Source organism: Apium graveolens, unplaced genomic scaffold, assembly GCF_009905375.1.
Source record: "Apium graveolens cultivar Ventura unplaced genomic scaffold, ASM990537v1 ctg9044, whole genome shotgun sequence".
In the NCBI taxonomy this organism is placed as follows: Eukaryota; Viridiplantae; Streptophyta; class Magnoliopsida; order Apiales; family Apiaceae; genus Apium; species Apium graveolens.
Window position 1 is genome coordinate 22051 of NW_027421691.1, and position 18364 is coordinate 40414.

General features: G+C 36.6%; 2 long non-coding RNA genes across 2 annotated transcripts; both read left to right on the forward strand.

The window, feature by feature from the left end:
- The first annotated feature begins 1934 nt into the window (after positions 1–1934).
- LOC141705570 (uncharacterized) lies at positions 1935–3129 on the forward strand. The gene is made up of 3 exons (XR_012568401.1): positions 1935–2136; positions 2222–2279; positions 3050–3129. It is a non-coding gene; the product is annotated as an uncharacterized LOC141705570 (long non-coding RNA).
- Positions 3130–11659: 8530 nt separating this feature from the next.
- Positions 11660–12854, forward strand: LOC141705569 (uncharacterized). Its single transcript, XR_012568400.1, has 3 exons — positions 11660–11861; positions 11947–12004; positions 12775–12854. It is a non-coding gene; the product is annotated as an uncharacterized LOC141705569 (long non-coding RNA).
- The last annotated feature ends 5510 nt before the right edge of the window (positions 12855–18364 follow it).

Sequence of the window (18364 nt, forward strand, 5' to 3'; positions counted from 1 at the left end):
TTAATCCATATTGATATTTTAATTTGAACCGATCCATATTTCGCGGAATTCGGACGAGAAATCGAGTAGATTTGGCTGAAATAGAGTTTTTGGTGAAAACTCAAAGGGGTTAGTACACAGTTTTTTCTCCGATACCAACTCGGGATGCATTATGGATATTTTCACATACTTTAATCCATATTGATATTTTAATTTGAAACGAGCCATATTTCGCGGAATTCGGACGAGAAATTAAGTAGATTTGGCTGAAATAGAGTTTTTGGTAAAAACTCAAAGGGGTTAGTACACAGTTTTTTATCCGATACCGACTCGGGATGCATTATGGATATTTTCACATATTTTAATCCATATTAATATTTTAATTTGAACCGAGCCATATTTCACGGAATTCGGACGAGAAACCGAGTAGATTTGGCTGAAATAGAGTTTTCGGTGAAAACTCAAAGGGGTTAGTACACGGTTTTTTCTCCGATACTGAGTCGGGATGCATTATGGATATTTTCACATACTTTAATCCATATTGATATTTTAATTTGAACCGAGCCATATTTCGCGGAATTAGGACGAGAAACGGAGTAGATTTGGCTGAAATGGAGTTTTCGGTGAAAACTCAAAGGGGTTAGTACACGGTTTTTTCTCCGATACTGAGTCGGGATGAATTATGGATATTTTCACATACTTTAATCCATATTGATATTTTAATTTGAACCGAGCCATCTTTCGCGGAATTCGGACGAGAAACCGAGTAGATTTGGCTGAAATGGAGTTTTCGGTGAAAACTCAAAGGGGTTAGTACACGGTTTTTCTCCGATACTTTGTCGGCATGCATTATGGATATTTTCACATACTTTAATCCATATTGATATTTTAATTTGAACCGATCCATATTTCGCGGAATTCGGACGAGAAATCGAGTAGATTTGGCTGAAATAGAGTTTTCGGTGAAAACTCAAAGGGGTTAGTACACAGTTTTTTCTCCGATACCGACTCGGGATGCATTATGGATATTTTCACATACTTTAATCCATATTGATATTTTAATTTGAACCGATCCATATTTCGCGGAATTCGGACGAGAAATCGAGTAGATTTGGCTGAAATAGAGTTTTTGGTGAAAACTCAAAGGGGTTAGTACACAGTTTTTTGTCCGATACCGACTCGGGATGCATTATGGATATTTTCACATACTTTAATCCATATTGATATTTTAATTTGAACCGATCCATATTTCGCGGAATTCGGACGAGAAATCGAGTAGATTTGGCTGAAATAGAGTTTTTGGTGAAAACTCAAAGGGGTTAGTACACCGTTTTTTCTCCGATACCGACTCGAGATGCATTATTGTAATAACCCCAATTTTTGGGAAATTTTTGAAACCCTTATGAATAGTGTTTTTGCTGAATGTGAAAACTTTTCATGCCACACTATGTAGGGGTTCTGATATGGATATTCTGAGATTTTATTAGTACTTTATATGGGATATAAGTGTATGTAAAGATCGTCAGAATCCAAATCCGAACACTTTGATTTTTCTCGGAAATTCACAAGATACGGAGAGAATTGAGTATAAGGTAACAGGATAAAAAGGATTTAAATTAAAGGATTATAGGAGAGGATCATAAAAGGAATATAATATATTGAGAAAGGTTAAGGGAACCTAAGTAATAAGATCCCGGGTATGATCCCTCAAACGATAAACGAGAACGAAAGATAAGCGAACCGTAAAACAAATAAGTGATCAAGAGACAAGCTTGTATAAGAAGCCAGGGATTGTGACATCATCAAACCACAAGGTGTGGACAAGTGGGAGCATTATGACATGTGCAAGGTGACATAAGCATGACATGGGAAGGAAGGAGGTGTGGTGGCTTTGTAACCACACAAATTCAAGGGCAAGAAGGTAATTGACTAAAGCAAGCACAAAAACCAAGCAACCAAGCCAAGCAAATCATTTTTCATCAAAATCAAAAAGAAACCAAGGCATTGTTCTTCATGCTCTCGGCCAAAACAGAATCAGAATACTAAAACTGCTGTATCTCCTTCATTTCTCACTCAAATATTGTGTTCTATAGCTCATTAGAAAGGTATTGAGATGGCCTACAACTCTTGTTCACAAGTCTCGTCCAAATAATCATGGTAAGACCCTCATTTTTACAGTTCTTTAAATCGGACTTTTAGAAACTTCAAAGCCTAACTTTGTGTTCTTGATTTCTTTGGAAAGATCAAGCTTGTAGGAGGCTCCCTAAGGCTTCCTAGCAACTTAACGCCTCCCAAGGAAGGTATAAACTTCAAACCCTAGCCTTTACTTTATTTGTTAGTAAGTTTAATGGTTGGTGTTGTGAAATGAGAAGCATGGATTGTGATTATTAGTAGTTTGGTTTGATTTGGAAGTGTTTTGGTAATTGAAGCTTGATTATAGTTCATAGGTCTTGATTGTGGTTGTTTGAGTTGAAAACCTTGGAGATTATGGACTGATGTGGTATGGTTTAGGTGAAGTTTTGTTGTATTGATGGTTATGAGTTGGTTGGTGGTTAATTGGAGTAGTTTAAACATTGGTAATCGCGTAAACATAGCCGTCGTAACGTCCGATTTTCTTTGGACTGTTTTTGTGCATAACATTAGGACCCGAGAACCCCCTGCTAGATTATGACCACTGCCATGATTAGATAGCTCATGTTACGAGCTTCGTTTTGATATGTAGTTCGTTCGATTCCGATGCACGGTTTAGGAGAAACGACCGTTTCAAGTAACGGCGTTTCGCGAACGAAACTTTTCCCCTCGCCTTACTTTGAAACATAGGTTAAAGACCAAAAAGGGTTAATTAATGCAGGAAACATTTATGGTAAGTGTGTTAGGCAGTTGGTAAGACACTCGCGAAGGAATCGCCTTAAAACTCGTAAAAGTTAAATTATTAAAAATGGTGGAGCCGAGGGTACTCGAGTGACTTAAGAGAATCAGTAAGCGCAAAACGAGCGTTAGAGTCTGAGTTGGTTAGAGTATAGATTTACAAGTGACTTTGGTTTAATTCCAACTTACTTGTTATTTATAGGTTACCAGACTCGTCCCGAGCCATTCGTAACCCCAGTCGCTCAGGCAAGTTTTCTACCCGTTATACTGTTGTTGTGATGTAAATATATGTATATGCATTATCTTGTGATATTGCATGATTGTTATTAGCAAATTTTGTGATATATTGGAGCATGCTAATATGGTATATATGCATGTCTGTTTCGTAATCTGGTTATCTATCTTTTAATTTCAATGCTTATAGTTGCATAATACCTATGCTAGAAATAAGCAAGTAGTTGCGTATACCCTTAGTATAGGGGATAAAAGGTGAACATATTTCTAAACCGGGAGTCGATGTTCCCGAGTATATATATATATATATATATATATATATTTATTTATTTATTTATATATATATATATGGATATAGTTTTTAAAACTATTAATCGAATAAGGTTTGTTCGATAACTTTAACTTTATTTTATTATTGAATATTATTTCAAATATTATTCGAAGGCGTATGACTCCTTTACATTATTTATTGAATATTATTTGAATATTCATTTGAGGATGTATGACTCCTTTATTTTATTTAATGAATATTATTTATAATATTCATTCGAGGTATTATGACTCAGCTTATTTTATTTATTGAATATTATTTGAATATTCATTTGAGGATCTATGACTCCGATTATTTGCTGAGATATATTCTTTATTTTATTAAAGAATAAGGTGTCGATAATCAAACTTATTTTTGATTATTCAAATAAAGATATTACTTTCGTATAAGTATATCTTTGATTATTTGCTATTCATTTCAAGTATAAGTTTTAATACTTCTACTTCAATTATTTTATAAAGATTATCTTTTATGGGAATATTATTTAAATAATAATATTCAGACATTTTCTAAATATTCTGGGGACTGATTTACTTCATTAAATCAGTTTTACTCCAAACACTCTTTAAAGTGTTTTCGAGTCTTTAAAATGATTTTCAAAAGTTAGAGCGGATCCCAAAACTATTTTTATATTTAAGATCTTCCTTTTAAAAAGGGGATTTAAATACTCGCTCAAAACCTGGGGGATCCGGCTCGATGGTGTGTTTTATATTCGCAACAAGGTTGCTGTCTTGGTAAAAGAGTTTTTGATTACTTACCCAATATTCGGGAAGTAAAATTCTTGGAACAAGTTAATCCATTAACAGGCATCGCCTGGGAAATATCGGTGAGTTTTCCTTTCCAACTAGGTACGACTTCTTGGTGGAGCCGTATCAACAAGTTTCTACTTGGGGAAAGGGGGAAACGAGCTTTACGTTTCAGAGTCATGGATTTCATCTGAACTAGGAGTGGCGTAAGTGGTCGAGTAGCGCCGGCCCAGCCTTATTATATTGGCCCAAATGGCCTGGAAGTTCCGCTAAGGCGGTCCATTCCTTAGGAGTTCAGTGTTCGGTTGACAAGTAAATCCGACAGGTTCTCCTCTACATGTAGAAAATGGTGGGGTTGTACTACTACGACTGATCATCGTAAGTGGTCTTCCTGGCGCGGTAAACTCCCGTAATGAGTTCATCATCCAATTGGATATTTCTGCAACACTACCCAAAGCACTTCGATAGAAAGGCTACGGTTGGGCGATTGTTGAGTGTTGGCAGGGTCAAGTTTTCAAAATAATGTTTGCATCAAATGAAGTATCTCATAACTTCATTTTATTTTGATGATATTTTAAATGTTGAATCTATTCAAGTATTATCTTGTAGTCTCGTCTATGTGATGAACTTTTGAAACTGATTATAACTTGAACGGTGGTAGTTCAAGTAGTATTGGGAAAGATATAAGTATATTGGGGTATTTGGTAACCTCATCTTTTAAACTTATATCTAATTAATAATTGTCTTATGTATGACAAAGATTTTCAGAAAAACGTTGAGACAAGGTTAGATATATGAGATCACCTTGCAACGATATTTTTTTCATACAGTTACACACTAGGACTTTGTGTATATTATGCATGGAAGAGGACTTCCAATATTTTGAAAAGTATATATGTATATATACTGAATATTTTGCGACTTCATTGCATTAAGTTATCAACTTGGTTCATTTCTTTTGACCAAGACTTTCATGAGTATTATGAGTAGGCTCATATATTGTAAATCATTATACATATTATTTTGGTGGGCTTGTTGCTCACCCTTGCTTTCTTCTTTCATCACACAACAACAGTTAGGAAAGATGGCCAGACCCCAGCAGACCCAGCGCAAGCGCGTGGGAAGCGTCCCGCGTCTTCCCGTTGATGTTGTAGTTGCTATAGCTGCAGAGGTAGATCTATTGTAGATCAGACCATCTACTTTTGAGAATCAATTATGTATAATTATAACTTGTGGCAGATAATGGCAATTAACTGTAAATTTATCAAGTAATCATTTTGGGTTGTAATAACTTTTAAATTGTGGATTCAAAGACTTGTACTTATTTAAATTTCATCTCTGAGACTATAACGGGTTGTGGTGTGTGTTAGTGTGGGGTCACAGCATAAGGTTATTTATTATTAATTAAGTGAAGTGATATTGTGGAAAGAAAGACCGTGACGACCCGGATCCCCGACCCCGGATCTGGGGGTGTTACAGAAATGGTATCAGAGCCAAGCGTTATAAACCTCAGAGATGATGGGACGTTAAGATAATAAGTTCACTAAGATAATAAGAACTCTTGCCAAGTTCATAGTCGGACTACCTAACGTAGTACTGACAGTTAAAACCCTTATGGGAACCCATATAAATGTAGCGATAGAAGCGTAGTTCGTTATCGTATATGGTAGCGGGACTCCGAACCCTGAAGTTGAGGAACATCAATGCGATGATGTTTTATTACTAATTGGAGATCAGATTGTGGATCCAATAGAGCGTCCTAACGCAGGACCGGATGATGTTGATATTGAGGATGTAGCGGTTGAGGATGTTGTCCTAGAAGGGATAGTTGCTGAGGAGGATCCCATGGAGGATCCTGACGAGATTGGATAAAGGACCACTGATGAATTGATGACCCTGGTTGGGTCGACTACCAGAGGTAGGATTGGCCGGTCACTACCAGAGGTTCGTTCAAGTTTGTAAAGATAGTAGCCCCTTTAACGCGGCTTACTCGTAAGACTGAGAAGTTCGAATGGACAGAGAAATGCGAGAACAACTTTTAAGAACCGAAGCAAAGGTTGGTGACGTTCCCTATGTTGGCGTTGCCGGATGGAAAATGAGATTTTGTGATTTGTAAGTGACGCTTCGCATAAGGAATTAGGGTGCTTCTTATATAGCACAGCAAGATAATCGCGTCTGCATCAAGACAATTAAGGGAATTTAAAATTCGATATCCCCACCCATGAGCTTGGGCTAGTGGCAATAGTTTTGCCCTAAAGATTTGAGGCACTACTTGTATGGAGAGAAGTGTGAGATTCACAAACCATAGGAGCTCTAGTACATTCTTACGTAGAAAGAGCTCAACATACGCCAGAGGAGGTGGTTAGAGCTAATCAAGAATTATGATTGGGAGATTCTTTATCATTCGGGGAAAGCCAATATGGTGGCTGATGCCCTTAGTAAAAAGGAGAGACTCAAGATGATAATGTCTTTTGGAGAGTTTATAAGAGATTTTGAAAAAATGGAAATAGTAGTGAAGGTAACCGGAGCCGGTACCGAAAAGCTGTTTGAGATAGCAATACAGCCCGAAGTATTGGAAAAGAACATATTGTGCCAGTAAAAGTGATGAATGAAGGCAGAGAGCCAACAAATAGGTATGAGATTAATACCGAGAGTGATGATAAGGGAATAATGAGGTATTCCTATAGAATTTGGGTTCCAAAGGTTTAAGAGCTTAAAGATGAAATCTTAGATGAAAGCTAGTTTGAGGAATAAGAGTTAGAGCAAACCCTGAACGTGATAGTCAGGGAGGTTGCCACCAAGACAAAAGGAACCCATAACATGATGAAGTGGAAAATGAGGATTTAAATTATGTAAGATGACCCCAATTATGGGGAGTAGGAAGAAATATTTAGACTGAGGAAACAAAAGTCGAGTAAGGACAGGAGACCCGAGATGGTACCCCTATACGGCAATTCATGGACCTGTCTAAAGAGAACTTAGACTATTATCCCCAACCACCACCCTGAGGAGACAGTGCGGTGGGAAATTATTTCATGACCTTTAAGTCGCTAAGCTCTCAGAGTTCCAAGGAACAAGCTGACCCAGTCGAGGCAAGAGCCTGGCTAAAGGAAATAGATGAATCATTTGAGATTCTAAATGATTGACGAACCACAAAAGACTGTTTTGTCACTTACCCTCCTAAGAGAGAGACCACCCGCTGGTGAAAGGCCAAGGAAGGCACGGAGCAAGAGATTATAATAAACTAATTTAAGTTCAGTCAATTATTTTCAGGAAAGTACTTCCCAAGGTTATGGAGATAGTGTAAAAGCTTAAGAGCCAGAACAAAGGCAGACGAGTATGATGAATTATGAATCTAAGTTGTAAAAGTTATCAAGATTCGTTCTGAAGACACGAATCCAGAATGACGGGATGTTTGAAATCAATGCTTATGTTGTGTTGGTTCATGAAATAACGATAAGAGAAAGGAATATAAAGGCAAGAGAGTTTGAGGAATGATAAGGGAGTTGGGTATGAGGAAACCCTAAAGACTCGTAGAAATAGAAATAGAAAAGTAGGTAATCGTCCGGATGAGAGTGATTCACCATGAGTTAAATTGATGGTTGAAGGTATAAGAGATACATATATTTTATCCCCTGTAAGTTGGGAAGATTCGAGGAAACCTTGAGATAATTCGAAGGATAAATAATGAGACGCGGATAGACTGAGGAGACAAGAAAGTAAGAAATTAAGAAAATTGGGTGAAGGAAGTGACCTTCAAGAAGGTAAAGTGTAAGACCGGTGGCATGATACCCAGAAAGGGAGACGCCAGATATGAAAGATATCCCAACATTGAGATGACTGTTGAGATAAACAACAAAAGTAAATAAGGAATTATTAAGAAGAAGTTCACGTTGAACATGACCAATATCTTCCAGAACATCCATGTTATCATTACCAAATCAAGAAAGAAAAGTGGATGACCATTGTTATCTTTTGGAGGCCATATGGATTGACCTCAATTTGAATAAGGATGCTATTATGAAGTTAGGTATAGACTATCGAGGTGGGAATGATTGAATAAGACACCCTTATCTGGGATATATGACTTGATTTATCCATGGAAGGATGCAGGTACCTTTTAAAGGTGGAATTAAGGATAGAACATCGGTAACTTAAAATGAATCCTAGGGGAATGCATAAAGGTTGGAATTTCACCCTTAATAGGGACAATATGAGTTTTGACAGTATGATTTGGAAAGGGTTAATGTAGCAACAACCTTTAAGAATTAGTGGAGAAATTTTTCAGAAGTATATAGATAATGGTTCTAGTAATAGTAAATGGTATTTTAATATGCCCTGTATCTAGGGAATACAGGAGGAACGATTGAAGGATAACCTTAGAGGTTTTACAAGGAGAAAGGTAATATTCAAAATTTTCAAGAATAGAAATGTTGATAAAGGAAATATGACGTAATTATAATGTTGCCAAGTGGGGCACGTGTTAAACCACGAGAAAGTATGGATCGAACCAGTAATGGTCGAAATTATTCAGGGCAATTAGGACTTAAGATAAAAGATGTTCTAATTATGATTGAGAGTCAGTCATGACAGTGATTAACCTCTAAAGACTGAGGCAATAACTTATGGAAAAATGGTGATTTTTTTTTTACTCATCAGATTTTAAGGAAAGCATTTTCACATAAGCTGTGATTGAAATAAGGTAGAAAATTTATTTGGAGATGGTTAAAGTGACATTGACTGTAAGGAAATTTTACTATCAGGAAAGGCCAAAGAGGTGGCCGACACTTTAAAGGTAAGAGGATAATTATAGGCGCTTGTGCCAAAAGAATACAGTGATGATGGTTAAAACTGTGAAGGTTGTATTATGGTTTGGAAGATTGACATTCCTTCTGATGACTGTGCAATACCCAGCCGTAATAGTAGTTGGTAAAGGTTTAATTCGTGTAATCGCCATGAGCGGGCTATCTATCTTAGAAGGTACTATCTTGAGAATGAGCCTGGACCATATTTTAAAAGGACTAAACGAACCTTTGAGATCAGGAGTGTTCTTCATGAATCAGAAATGGTGATTATGTTACCTCCTTAGAAGGATTTGATATGACATGTATGGACTCCGTATGGTTAGCTATTAAGATTTCATGGAAAGTGAATGATGACAGTGGGTCAGTGGTGGACCATAGTAAGGCAGCAATGATTCTGCGAGTAACGAGCTGATTACAACCGTGAGAGTTGTATTGGAATGGATGTTAAGATTGAGTACCACTAAACGGGTCGTGGTAGTGTATAAGTTATCATTGATAGACTAATTAAGTAGAGTATCTACCTATTGAATATTTATTCCCTCTTATGAAAAGAGAGTCGTATTACTATATGAGGAAGGTTGCGGTGCAAGCATAGAACTCTAGTAACGGTGATGTCTAAAATGAGATCCCAGGTTCGATTTTCGAAATCGAGGGAGTTTCAAAGGTGATTGTGTATAAGCTCGAGGAAGAGCATGGGTCCATAGAATGATGGACGGAATAGAAATATTTAGGCATGGGAAATACGATGCTATAATACTTGATGTTGATATAAATACATATATGTTTTGTTCTCCTATGACAAACCTCTATAGTTCAGAGGTAGATTCCAAGCCAGATATTTTGTGGCAGTATATTTTTTTTTTCTTCATATATACAATTCTCTTCAGTTCGTTCTTTTCTCTTCTTTTCATTTCATGTAAGCTGAGAAGAACAACCCTTCCAGAAAGGGGAGGTATTGCCGAATGACTATCTATCTGTGTGATAGAAGCCTAGTAGGATACCAGCTATTGTTTAATTGCTTGTCAAGTACTAAAGGCTGGCCACCTTCTGTACTAACTATGCGATATAACAAGTGTTCATGATCTTAGTGATCTCTCAACAAATTCCTTTACTTCTATTTGATTGATCAAATTTTGGAAAATAGAAGCAACTGAAAAAGGAGTAATAAAGTGGTGGTAGTATGCGGAATGGGAACACATTCGTGATACTAAGGTTGACGTGGTTATTAAAAGGTTATAGAACGCTAACGAGCAAAAGTATAACCAGTATAATATTAGGAACGGAAGGTAGTAGCGATTACGAACTGGAAAAGAATGGGTTTTGAGAAGCAGAAGCTCTAATGTTAAAAGCAATAATGAGAGTCTGTGCAATAGACTTGAAAGAATTTGGAATGATCACTTAATTCGGATTGAGTTATCTTACGACAATAGATCATATGTCATTATCGAGATGTCGCCTTATGAGATCATTGAGGGAAGACAATGTCGATCTCCCTTATGTTAGGATGAAGTTGTAGAGCGCAAGATGCTCGGACCCGCAGTAGTCCAAAGGACCAAGAATATGATAGATCTAATCAGAGGACGGCTGGTAGTAGCCCAAGATGGTCATGATAAGTATGTTGATTTGACACGAAAGGATAAAGAGTATGAAATAGGGGACCTAGTAATGTTATAGGTATCCCTTGGAAAGGATTGATGAGGTTCGGAAAGAAAGGAAAGCTAAGTCTACAATTTGTTGGACCCTTGGATATATTAAGACGTTTGGGAAGTTAGCATATGAGCTAGCCCTACCCCCGAACCTGTAGCAAGTTCATAACGTGTTCCACGTATCAATGTTATGGAAGTGTAATTCGGATGCCAGACAAATAGGGGCATATGAGCGCATAGACATGCAACCAGACGTAACCTATATGGAGCAACCAGGAAGGGTATAGAGTAAAAAGGAACGAGTGCTTAGGAGAAGGGTTATCAAACTAGTAAGAGTTTGATGGTAGAACCACAATGTGGGAAAATTTACTCGAGAGTTAGAAAGTGCAATGCTAAGAGAGTATCCCTATTCACTTTCTATCTGATTCCGGGACGGAATCCTTTTAAGGAGGGGAGACTGTAATAACCCCAATTTTTGGGAAATTTTTGAAACCCTTATGAATAGTGTTTTTGCTGAATGAGAAAACTTTTCATGCCACACTATGTAGGGGTTCTGATATGGATATTCTGAGATTTTATTAGTACTTTATATGGGATATAAGTGTATGTAAAGATCGTCAGAATCCAAATCCGAACACTTTGATTTTTCTCGGAAATTCACAAGATACGGAGAGAATTGAGTATAAGGTAACAGGATAAAAAGGATTTAAATTAAAGGATTATAGGAGAGGATCATAAAAGGAATATAATATATTGAGAAAGGTTAAGGGAACCTAAGTAATAAGATCCCGGGTATGATCCCTCAAACGATAAACGAGAACGAAAGATAAGCGAACCGTAAAACAAATAAGTGATCAAGAGACAAGCTTGTATAAGAAGCCAGGGATTGTGACATCATCAAACCACAAGGTGTGGACAAGTGGGAGCATTATGACATGTGCAAGGTGACATAAGCATGACATGGGAAGGAAGGAGGTGTGGTGGCTTTGTAACCACACAAATTCAAGGGCAAGAAGGTAATTGACTAAAGCAAGCACAAAAACCAAGCAACCAAGCCAAGCAAATCATTTTTCATCAAAATCAAAAAGAAACCAAGGCATTGTTCTTCATGCTCTCGGCCAAAACAGAATCAGAATACTAAAACTGCTGTATCTCCTTCATTTCTCACTCAAATATTGTGTTCTATAGCTCATTAGAAAGGTATTGAGATGGCCTACAACTCTTGTTCACAAGTCTCGTCCAAATAATCATGGTAAGACCCTCATTTTTACAGTTCTTTAAATCGGACTTTTAGAAACTTCAAAGCCTAACTTTGTGTTCTTGATTTCTTTGGAAAGATCAAGCTTGTAGGAGGCTCCCTAAGGCTTCCTAGCAACTTAACGCCTCCCAAGGAAGGTATAAACTTCAAACCCTAGCCTTTACTTTATTTGTTACTAAGTTTAATGGTTGGTGTTGTGAAATGAGAAGCATGGATTGTGATTATTAGTAGTTTGGTTTGATTTGGAAGTGTTTTGGTAATTGAAGCTTGATTATAGTTCATAGGTCTTGATTGTGGTTGTTTGAGTTGAAAACCTTGGAGATTATGGACTGATCTGGTATGGTTTAGGTGAAGTTTTGTTGTATTGATGGTTATGAGTTGGTTGGTGGTTAATTGGAGTAGTTTAAACATTGGTAATCGCGTAAACATAGCCGTCGTAACGTCCGATTTTCTTTGGACTGTTTTTGTGCATAACATTAGGACCCGAGAACCCCCTGCTAGATTATGACCACTGCCATGATTAGATAGCTCATGTTACGAGCTTCGTTTTGATATGTAGTTCGTTCGATTCCGATGCACGGTTTAGGAGAAACGACCGTTTCAAGTAACGGCGTTTCGCGAACGAAACTTTTCCCCTCGCCTTACTTTGAAACATAGGTTAAAGACCAAAAAGGGTTAATTAATGCATGAAACATTTATGGTAAGTGTGTTAGGCAGTTGGTAAGACACTCGCGAAGGAATCGCCTTAAAACTCGTAAAAGTTAAATTATTAAAAATGGTGGAGCCGAGGGTACTCGAGTGACTTAAGAGAATCAGTAAGCGCAAAACGAGCGTTAGAGTCTGAGTTGGTTAGAGTATAGATTTACAAGTGACTTTGGTTTAATTCCAACTTACTTGTTATTTATAGGTTACCAGACTCGTCCCGAGCCATTCGTAACCCCAGTCGCTCAGGCAAGTTTTCTACCCGTTATACTGTTGTTGTGATGTAAATATATGTATATGCATTATCTTGTGATATTGCATGATTGTTATTAGCAAATTTTGTGATATATTGGAGCATGCTAATATGGTATATATGCATGTCTGTTTCGTAATCTGGTTATCTATCTTTTAATTTCAATGCTTATAGTTGCATAATACCTATGCTAGAAATAAGCAAGTAGTTGCGTATACCCTTAGTATAGGGGATAAAAGGTGAACATATTTCTAAACCGGGAGTCGATGTTCCCGAGTATATATATATATATATATATATATATATATATATTTATTTATTTATATATATATATATGGATATAGTTTTTAAAACTATTAATCGAATAAGGTTTGTTCGATAACTTTAACTTTATTTTATTATTGAATATTATTTCAAATATTATTCGAAGGCGTATGACTCCTTTACATTATTTATTGAATATTATTTGAATATTCATTTGAGGATGTATGACTCCTTTATTTTATTTAATGAATATTATTTATAATATTCATTCGAGGTATTATGACTCAGCTTATTTTATTTATTGAATATTATTTGAATATTCATTTGAGGATCTATGACTCCGATTATTTGCTGAGATATATTCTTTATTTTATTAAAGAATAAGGTGTCGATAATCAAACTTATTTTTGATTATTCAAATAAAGATATTACTTTCGTATAAGTATATCTTTGATTATTTGCTATTCATTTCAAGTATAAGTTTTAATACTTCTACTTCAATTATTTTATAAAGATTATCTTTTATGGGAATATTATTTAAATAATAATATTCAGACATTTTCTAAATATTCTGGGGACTGATTTACTTCATTAAATCAGTTTTACTCCAAACACTCTTTAAAGTGTTTTCGAGTCTTTAAAATGATTTTCAAAAGTTAGAGCGGATCCCAAAACTATTTTTATATTTAAGATCTTCCTTTTAAAAAGGGGATTTAAATACTCGCTCAAAACCTGGGGGATCCGGCTCGATGGTGTGTTTTATATTCGCAACAAGGTTGCTGTCTTGGTAAAAGAGTTTTTGATTACTTACCCAATATTCGGGAAGTAAAATTCTTGGAACAAGTTAATCCATTAACAGGCATCGCCTGGGAAATATCGGTGAGTTTTCCTTTCCAACTAGGTACGACTTCTTGGTGGAGCCGTATCAACAAGTTTCTACTTGGGGAAAGGGGGAAACGAGCTTTACGTTTCAGAGTCATGGATTTCATCTGAACTAGGAGTGGCGTAAGTGGTCGAGTAGCGCCGGCCCAGCCTTATTATATTGGCCCAAATGGCCTGGAAGTTCCGCTAAGGCGGTCCATTCCTTAGGAGTTCAGTGTTCGGTTGACAAGTAAATCCGACAGGTTCTCCTCTACATGTAGAAAATGGTGGGGTTGTACTACTACGACTGATCATCGTAAGTGGTCTTCCTGGCGCGGTAAACTCCCGTAATGAGTTCATCATCCAATTGGATATTTCTGCAACACTACCCAAAGCACTTCGATAGAAAGGCTACGGTTGGGCGATTGTTGAGTGTTGGCAGGGTCAAGTTTTCAAAATAATGTTTGCATCAAATGAAGTATCTCATAACTTCATTTTATTTTGATGATATTTTAAATGTTGAATCTATTCAAGTATTATCTTGTAGTCTCGTCTATGTGATGAACTTTTGAAACTGATTATAACTTGAACGGTGGTAGTTCAAGTAGTATTGGGAAAGATATAAGTATATTGGGGTATTTGGTAACCTCATCTTTTAAACTTATATCTAATTAATAATTGTCTTATGTATGACAAAGATTTTCAGAAAAACGTTGAGACAAGGTTAGATATATGAGATCACCTTGCAACGATATTTTTTTCATACAGTTACACACTAGGACTTTGTGTATATTATGCATGGAAGAGGACTTCCAATATTTTGAAAAGTATATATGTATATATACTGAATATTTTGCGACTTCATTGCATTAAGTTATCAACTTGGTTCATTTCTTTTGACCAAGACTTTCATGAGTATTATGAGTAGGCTCATATATTGTAAATCATTATACATATTATTTTGGTGGGCTTGTTGCTCACCCTTGCTTTCTTCTTTCATCACACAACAACAGTTAGGAAAGATGGCCAGACCCCAGCAGACCCAGCGCAAGCGCGTGGGAAGCGTCCCGCGTCTTCCCGTTGATGTTGTAGTTGCTATAGCTGCAGAGGTAGATCTATTGTAGATCAGACCATCTACTTTTGAGAATCAATTATGTATAATTATAACTTGTGGCAGATAATGGCAATTAACTGTAAATTTATCAAGTAATCATTTTGGGTTGTAATAACTTTTAAATTGTGGATTCAAAGACTTGTACTTATTTAAATTTCATCTCTGAGACTATAACGGGTTGTGGTGTGTGTTAGTGTGGGGTCACAGCATAAGGTTATTTATTATTAATTAAGTGAAGTGATATTGTGGAAAGAAAGACCGTGACGACCCGGATCCCCGACCCCGGATCTGGGGGTGTTACAATTATGGATATTTTCACATACTTTAATCCATATTGATATTTTAATTTGAACCGAGCCATATTTCGCGGAATTCGGACGAGAAACTGAGTAGATTTGGCTGAAATAGAGTTTTCGGTGAAAACTCAAAGGGGTTAGTACACGGTTTTTTCTCCGATACTGAGTCGGGATGCATTATGGATATTTTCACATACTTTAATCCATATTGATATTTTAATTTGAACCGATCCATATTTCGCGGAATTCGGACGAGAAACCGAGTAGATTTGGCTGAAATAGAGTTTTCGGTGAAAACTCAAAGGGGTTAGTACACAGTTTTTCTCCGATACCGACTCGGGATGCATTATGGATATTTTCACATATTTTAATCCATATTGATATTTTAATTTGAATCGAGCCATATTTCACGGAATTCGGACGAGAAACTGAGTAGATTTGGCTGAAATAGAGTTTTCGGTGAAAACTCAAAGGGGTTAGTACACGGTTTTTTCTCCGATACTTTGTTGGGATGTATTATGGATATTTTCACATAATTTAATCCATATTTATATTTTAATTTGAACTGAGCCATATTTCACGGAATTCGGACGACAAACTGAGTAAATTTGGCTGAAAGGAAGTTTTCGGTAAAAACTCAAAGGGGTTAGTACACGGTTTTTTCTCCGATACTGAGTCGGGATGGATTTTGGTTATTTTCACATACATTAATCCATATTGATATTTTAATTTGAACCGGGCCATATTTCACGGAATTCGGACGAGAAACTGAGTAGATTTGGCTGAAATAGAGTTTTCGGTGAAAACTCAAAGGGGTTAGTACACGGTTTTTTCTCCGATACTGAGTCGGGATGTATTATTGATATTTTCACATACTTTAATCCATATTGATATTTTAATTTGAACCGAGCCATATTTCGCGGAATTCGGACGAGAAACCGAGTAGATTTGGCTGAAATAGAGTTTTCGGTGAAAACTCAAAGGGGTTAGTACACGGTTTTTTCTCCGATACTGAGTCGGGATGCATTATGGATATTTTCACATACTTTAATCCATATTGATATTTTAATTTGAACCGAGCCATATTTCGCGGAATTAGGACGAGAAACGGAGTAGATTTGGCTGAAATAGAGTTTTCGGTGAAAACTCAAAGGGGTTAGTACACGGTTTTTTCTCCGATACTGAGTTGGGATGCATTATGGATATTTTCACATACTTTAATCCATATTGATATTTTAATTTGAACCGAGCCATATTTCGCGGAATTCGGACGAGAAACCGAGTAGATTTGGCTGAAATGGAGTTTTCGGTGAAAACTCAAAGGGGTTACTACACAGTTTTTTCTCCGATACTGAGTCGGGATGCATTATGGATATTTTCACATACTTTAATCCATATTGATATTTTAATTTGAACCGAGCCATATTTCGCGGAATTCGGACGAGAAATCGAGTAGATTTGGCTGAAATAGAGTTTTCGGTGAAAACTCAAAGGGGTTAGTACACGGTTTTTTCTCCGATACTGAGTCGGGATGCATTATGGATATTTTCACATACTTTAATCCATATTGATATTTTAATTTGAACCGAGCCATATTTCGCGGAATTACGACGAGAAACGGAGTAGATTTGGCTGAAATGGAGTTTTCGGTGAAAACTCAAAGGGGTTAGTACACGGTTTTTTCTCCGATACTGAGTCGGGATGAATTATGGATATTTTCACATACTTTAATCCATATTGATATTTTAATTTGAACCGAGCCATCTTTCGCGGAATTCGGACGAGAAACCGAGTAGATTTGGCTGAAATGGAGTTTTCGGTGAAAACTCAAAGGGGTTAGTACACGGTTTTTCTCCGATACTTTGTCGGCATGCATTATGGATATTTTCACATACTTTAATCCATATTGATATTTTAATTTGAACCGATCCATATTTCGCGGAATTCGGACGAGAAATCGAGTAGATTTGGCTGAAATAGAGTTTTCGGTGAAAACTCAAAGGGGTTAGTACACAGTTTTTTCTCCGATACCGACTCGGGATGCATTATGGATATTTTCACATACTTTAATCCATATTGATATTTTAATTTGAACCGATCCATATTTCGCGGAATTCGGACGAGAAATCGAGTAGATTTGGCTGAAATAGAGTTTTTGGTGAAAACTCAAAGGGGTTAGTACACAGTTTTTTCTCCGATACCGACTCGGGATGCATTATGGATATTTTCACATACTTTAATCCATATTGATATTTTAATTTGAACCGAGCCATATTTCGCGGAATTCGGACGAGAAATTAAGTAGATTTGGCTGAAATAGAGTTTTCGGTAAAAACTCAAAGGGGTTAGTACACGGTTTTTTCTCCGATACTTTGTTGAGATGTATTATGGATATTTTCACATAATTTAATCCATATTTATATTTTAATTTGAACTGAGCCATATTTCACGGAATTCGGACGACAAACTGAGTAAATTTGGCTGAAAGGAAGTTTTCGGTAAAAACTCAAAGGGGTTAGTACACGGTTTTTTCTCCGATACTGAGTCGGGATGGATTTTGGTTATTTTCACATACATTAATCCATATTGATATTTTAATTTGAACCGGGCCATATTTCACGGAATTCGGACGAGAAACTGAGTAGATTTGGCTGAAATAGAGTTTTCGGTGAAAACTCAAAGGGGTTAGTACACGGTTTTTTCTCCGATACTGAGTCGGGATGTATTATTGATATTTTCACATACTTTAATCCATATTGATATTTTAATTTGAACCGAGCCATATTTCGCGGAATTCGGACGAGAAACCGAGTAGATTTGGCTGAAATAGAGTTTTCGGTGAAAACTCAAAGGGGTTTAGTACACGGTTTTTTCTCCGATACTGAGTCGGGATGCATTATGGATATTTTCACATACTTTAATCCATATTGATATTTTAATTTGAACCGAGCCATATTTTGCGGAATTAGGACGAGAAACGGAGTAGATTTGGCTGAAATGAGTTTTC